At 42.7% G+C, this 6,000-nt stretch overlaps 1 protein-coding gene across 1 annotated transcript in view; it reads right to left on the reverse strand.

Annotated features, from left to right (window-relative positions):
* Positions 1-5,791, reverse strand: part of LOC135196909 (uncharacterized) — a 349,582-nt gene extending 343,791 nt beyond the window's left edge. Inside the window, exon 1 of the mRNA XM_064223723.1 lies at positions 5,654-5,791. The gene's annotated coding sequence lies outside the window, so the exon portion shown is untranslated. The remainder of the gene's footprint in view (positions 1-5,653) is intronic.
* Between the last annotated feature and the right edge of the window lie 209 nt (positions 5,792-6,000).

Raw genomic sequence — 6,000 nt, forward strand, 5'->3', positions numbered from 1 at the left:
CGTAAACAGCGGCTGGGCAGGTACGGCAGGCTGTACAGGCAGACCAGGTGGACGGACCAGCGGCACAGACATCCTAGGTACTGGTGGGAGGTCCAGGGGCGAGCTCTTCGGGCACACGAAGTCCGGTCGAGGCAGCACGGCAAACCAGGCGGCGGCATCACACTCCCCCGTGGTGTACGGCGACTGGCCCCTGCACGATGTAGTTGTGTAAAGAACAGAGACGCGTGCGGGGTGTACACCAGGTGAGGAGGTGAAGCATAGCCAGGAGTTGAAAGGGTCGTGGTAGTGGTCGTGCACAGTAGCATGCGGTGACCTCCACAGAGCCAGCGAGATGGTAAGCAGCCTGCCCCTGGTACAACCTCGGCACGCCCTGCAGACCCCACAAGATGCCCACACCTGTCCGAGGTCGTCCTTCGCGGCAACAGCACCTGAGGAAGCAAAGGTCGGGTGATTAGCAGGATCCTCTACCCGTCCGTGCGATGTAGACGAACGGATAGAGGACCCAGAGTACAACTCAACGTCGGGGTATCTCGCGCCCTCCTCCACACTCAACAGATCGGGTGAGGAGAAGGACCTAGAAACACCCCCCGAAGGGGAAGGAGCCAAACGTGGGAGCTAGCGGGGCGGCAGGAAAGAAGACGAAGTGTCCGTAACCAAAGGAGTCGCGGGAGAGCTTTCCGACGACTCCTTTGCAGGCCTTCGCTTCTTCCTACCTTCGTACAAGCCCCACTGCGCCTCCGACCATGACATACAAACTTCACAGGGCTCGGCTCGGGTACATTCGCGGCCCCGACACCGAGCGCACAAAATATGGGGATCAATTTCTGGAAAGGAGCGGAACTTACCGCATTTACGCCCTTCGGTACCCGGGCACAATCTCCGGAGGGTAGCGGGGCGTGGAGACTCCATAATTGATCAGATAAATCACAAATGATGAAATAAAGAGGAAATGATTGTACTTACAATGATTACTCAACACAAACACAACCATATACTCAAGGGAAAGCAAACGATGAGAAGCGGGCAGAGAGCGTCGAACACACACGTCTACTCGCTGTGAGGCCGAAAGCAAAAGTGGTTTGTTTACCTCCCAGACGCGCGCGCGCCTGTCGGACAAGCAGTTAACTACCGAACCCCTTGTTCGAAAGCTTACGACCTATCCAGCTGCCGCTAGTACCTTCCTATTGTTGTAACCCGGGGGCTCTGTGGTTGAGAGTTTGTTGCGAGGGATCCTTCCCTATTTCCCTTCATTTTCCTAGTTGGTTGGCGAGTTGGATCTTGAAGGTCATCCACTACGCAGTCTGAGGGAGCTTGCAAGGTGAGTTTAACTACAGGACAGTTAATTAACGTGACATCATTCCCTTTCGAGAGCTAGCCAATCACTGGCATGCAGTGGGCATGGTTTAGAGCATTGGATTTTACTTTAGTAGGCTACTAATATAAGTATCTCAACAATTCCACAGAGAAGATGAAAGAAGCACATTTGCTGAAGAAATTGTGAGGTGGGACATAGGGTGAGGGGTATTCTCCCACTTAGCCCCCATCTCCACCAACTAACTACCTTGTAACCATATTCAACAACCACTCCAGCTTGCGCTAAAGGATATTCCAATGCAACAGGTGATGGTTATTATTTCAGTAGAAACAAAAGCTTCAATTTGATGATATCAGGGTGAATCAAGATCTCTTAGACTTGCTCAATACAAGGCTGAGGCAGAAATGCTGACTTAGGGCAAATTAACAGAGTTTCTCTCTACCCACTCACCTACCTCAAATTAACCAACTTGTTCACAATTTCAGCAACTGTTTCCACCCCTCAAAAACAAATACTCATACAAAAGCCTAACACATGTAGCAGTATTTTATATATACAAACCAATCTTATAAGGCTTATTAAAAAAACCATTTTAGCTAGCTCCAATCGAAAGAGTACATACTAAATAACTAATATTGGGTATTTCTACAGAAGCAATCGGCGGTGGCCTAGACTATGGCAATTGACGTTTTCCTATGTTATTTTACTTACCGAACAAGAATTCAAAATAATATTTATTAGGACGACTGTAATTAACCCCCAAGGGCCAGTACTAAACACGGCAAAATACATTGGAGTCCCAATCCCAAATGGATGTCGTATCCGCGGTTACGTTCCTTGCAGTTTGTGCGGAACTATTCTTGAGAATTACCCTGTAAGAAATGTAACCGCGGATACGACATCCACTAGGGATTGGGGCGTCAAATGTATTTCGCCTTGTTTAGTACTGGCCCCTGGAGGTTAATTACAGTCTAAATAAATATTATTTTAAATTCTTGTTCAGTACGTAAAACTGCATTGTAAAACAGCAACTGCCATAGTCTGGGCCGCCGCGGATAGGTACTCTAAATCTACCTAATATTGACCCACTGATCAAATCAACAAACGTCGTTGTCTTCCTGTATGGGCTAAATAATCCTCGCATACTTCTACGTTTCAGCATATGTCTTCTTCATAATGACATCAAAAGGTATACTAGTATTACTAATCTACCAATAGCTATTGCCAGTTTTCTCAACACCAGCACTGAGCATTTTCAAACAATAGGCTAGGCATTCATTCTTATGGCAACATGAAACTGAATATAGGTACTCTTGTGAAATGATAGCATAATCTTCTGGTAAATCTGCAAGAGTAAGACTTTAAAAGAAAATGTTGTGTCAATTTAAGTGTCTACGAGCAGTCTTATTTTGTGCTGATGATACCTAGCCTATAGGAACAGAGCCCTAGTACAGTGATCTGGCGGTGTGAATAGTGTCTTGATAGTTAAACTATTAATGCCACAAAACTCTTTCATAGTCTACAGAAGGTTAATGTTCATTCCAGGGGTCAGAAGGTACACTTAGCATGCTGCAGCCAAATTAGGTTAGAGTAGAAGGCTCTGTTCCGCTGTTGTCACAGGATTTTTCCTGTAGTTTTCTTTTTACACTTAGGCTTAGTGTTAACAAAGGCAACAAGTCACAATGCAGGATACCCTTTGACGCCTCCTGTGGGCATATAGGGTAGAATATCACAGCAGGCCAAGCAGGCCACCTACAATCAACACCTAGCCACCCTCCGAAAAAGTACATTATAACGCGTCCTGACACCGGAGATGGGCATCAGTCGCGACTTCTTGTTGGTGAAAAACGGAGCTAAAGACCTCTACTCTCCTTTCGAAGTAAGTATTTTCTCCAAAGTTAGAAATTAAGGCCAAATTTTAAGATTTAAACAGGAGGGTACTGAAAAGGGTGGCCTACTGCAGTGGAAATCTCACCAAAACGCTTTAGAAATTTTTACTTACAACTAAAAATGTTTCGAAGATTGACGCTATCTTGATGTTTTACGGAGTCGCTTGTGTCAACAAACTTCCCATTTCATGTGCTAAATCTGCACACCACTTGTACCCATAGACGCTGGGGCACTTTCATCACAACAATCGTAAACCCACCTCTTACCAGCACTTATTCGTACTTATTCAAGGGGACTACGGCATTCTTTGCGGCGTTTTGCGCTCTTCAATTGTTTATCAGTGTTGTCAATTGGTATGTGTTTACCCCTCCAAACTAGGTATAAGACTTACACAAAACCGGGGAAATAAGTGAAATTAGCGTATCTATTTGTAGTATATATACATATTAGAGCAATTTTATCATTACTGCATACTATGACAACTAGAATTCATCGAAACAGTTTGTAAATGCATCGGCGTATGTGTGACGCTCCACTAGATTGGCAACGATGAGCCATTTTCCTCACGTCGTCTGCTCGTAAGTATACATCCGAAACATTTGTAATTTTGGGGGGTTCGGGGTTAATTTGGTTGCAAAAAAGGGATAATGGACATGAATTAAATAAACATTTTGAAGTAGAGTTAAACTAAATATTGAGTAAAGTAAACCATAAGGGAATAAAGCTTTGCATCTCATAATCAGTGTTGTCGTCTGCTGCTCGTAACTTTGTTTACGGAGTGAGTGCTTAGGAAACACGAACAGCAATGTGGTTCGAGTGCACTGTGGATTGAATTAAGACCAAAATGTGTATAATTACAATCAAATAAGCACTGTGGAGTTTCAGTTGTGATGGCAGTAAGGATAAAACCACTGATTACAAGGTAAGATGAAATTCAGTTTTCCAACCATAACCCCGGGAATAACAAGTTTCATACTTTCACTAATATAGGCAACAAAATGTTGTTTTATTGTGCTGATTACAACTGCAATCTTGAGTAAGATCAATAAACGTTACATACATACGCTAACATTGTTCAAATGAGTGCTGGAAGGCTGGGAAAGATGGTGGCCGTCACTGATGAGAACCGTCCATGCAAAACGTAGCCGCCATATATTGGTTTCAAAACTGCCTTGAAAACATATTTTACGAAGAGCTCACATGCTTTTTTATTAATTCGTATGGGGCTTTCATATATCACAATATGTTGACGAAACTTCAGTCTTTTAAATGGTATGCTTAGAGTTGCAATTGTATTCATGTTTCACCAATTAAATATCGAGTGAATAAGACCCGTCCACCGTGATGAGGGTTGGCCTGTCGTGATATTCTACCCTAGGTACACTCTCCATTTTCCCAGCTTACTAGGCTAGTAAACTACCTACTGTCTTAAAGACACAAAAGCACTTTTCTGCTTTGAGTAGTCTCATTTCTCTGAACTATGGCTACTGGGGATAGGCCTCGGTACTCATATTGGGCTATTCGTTTAACCCTAAGCAAATTTGCCATTTCCCACTGCTGGTGTGTTGGGTAGCTAATTCTTCAGAAGCAAGCTACATCACCATTTTCTAAATAATAATAATAATAATAATAATAATAATAATAATAATAATAATAATAATAATAATAATAATAATAATAATCCGTCATTTTGTGGTGTATTTTCAATGAATCTCATCTTTTTTCTTGAGGAAATGTTATCTTTTCCACCCTACAAGCTTAGGGGCCCTCAGTTGGGGAATTGGGGGTTTTGGGTGGGGAAATACCAGAAAGGAGTATTTTGCCGCAATAATAATCGTAACAAATGCAAAAATAAATCAAAAGATCACCAGCTAACCATATTTATTTTAATATCCAGTTCGGCATGCTTCTGAAGTTCTACCGTGTGTTGTCCCACTAGGCTAGATACCCTAGGTAAGTTGTAGGAGAAATATACATAGGCTAGGTATCCAACAGCATACAATTTCCTAGATGTCAAATTCTCCTTAGATTAGAGGCTAAAACGGCCTAGGTAATGTACTGCTACGGGTATCAATAAGGTCAAATCTACGACAGTGAGTGTCTTACCTATACTAGGTAGTATCTGTAGGACCCAGCCTTTTTAGGCTAGGACTGCTCAGAATTGCTACGTTTACGATACTACGCTTCAATAACGAAATGTAAAGTACCTACGAGACGGGCATACGTTTGGGTTATAGCCTTGAGATTTATAAAAAATAACACTAGGCTGCAAACTCGGACGCTGTACTACTAAGACAGTGGGGGGTTTAAGTTGCCGCGGTAGTAGTAGCTAGTAACCACAACAAATATGAGGCAATCGCTACATTTCCCCCTGACAGACACTACTACCTCCTACGTTTCTATTTAATCTAATATCATACAATTAAAGAGCGACTTCTCATTACTTACCGATTCAGTTAAATCATCAACTTCAAAAACAGTATGTAAACGTAATGAGGGGGCGTAGTTTACTTCACCTGACAGGTAAGGTAACCTACAGATGCGAAAGGTCGGTGTGCGGCAGATATTGCTGATTACGATGATGCAATACACGTTCCGGTCGCCCACGCGGTGGCAATACGAACTCAGACAATATCTCTGTTTGCATACTATTCTATTTAAAATTATATTATTTGATATCAGTATACACCGTAATTCTTGTTCTCTCAATAATATGTAAGAAACGGTGGATAATGTTTGCGCAAAACAACATCAACGATGTAAATGTAGTTGTCATTTTCAATGTAAAACCCATC

Source organism: Macrobrachium nipponense, chromosome 18, assembly GCF_015104395.2.
Source record: "Macrobrachium nipponense isolate FS-2020 chromosome 18, ASM1510439v2, whole genome shotgun sequence".
NCBI classification, from domain to species: Eukaryota; Metazoa; Arthropoda; class Malacostraca; order Decapoda; family Palaemonidae; genus Macrobrachium; species Macrobrachium nipponense.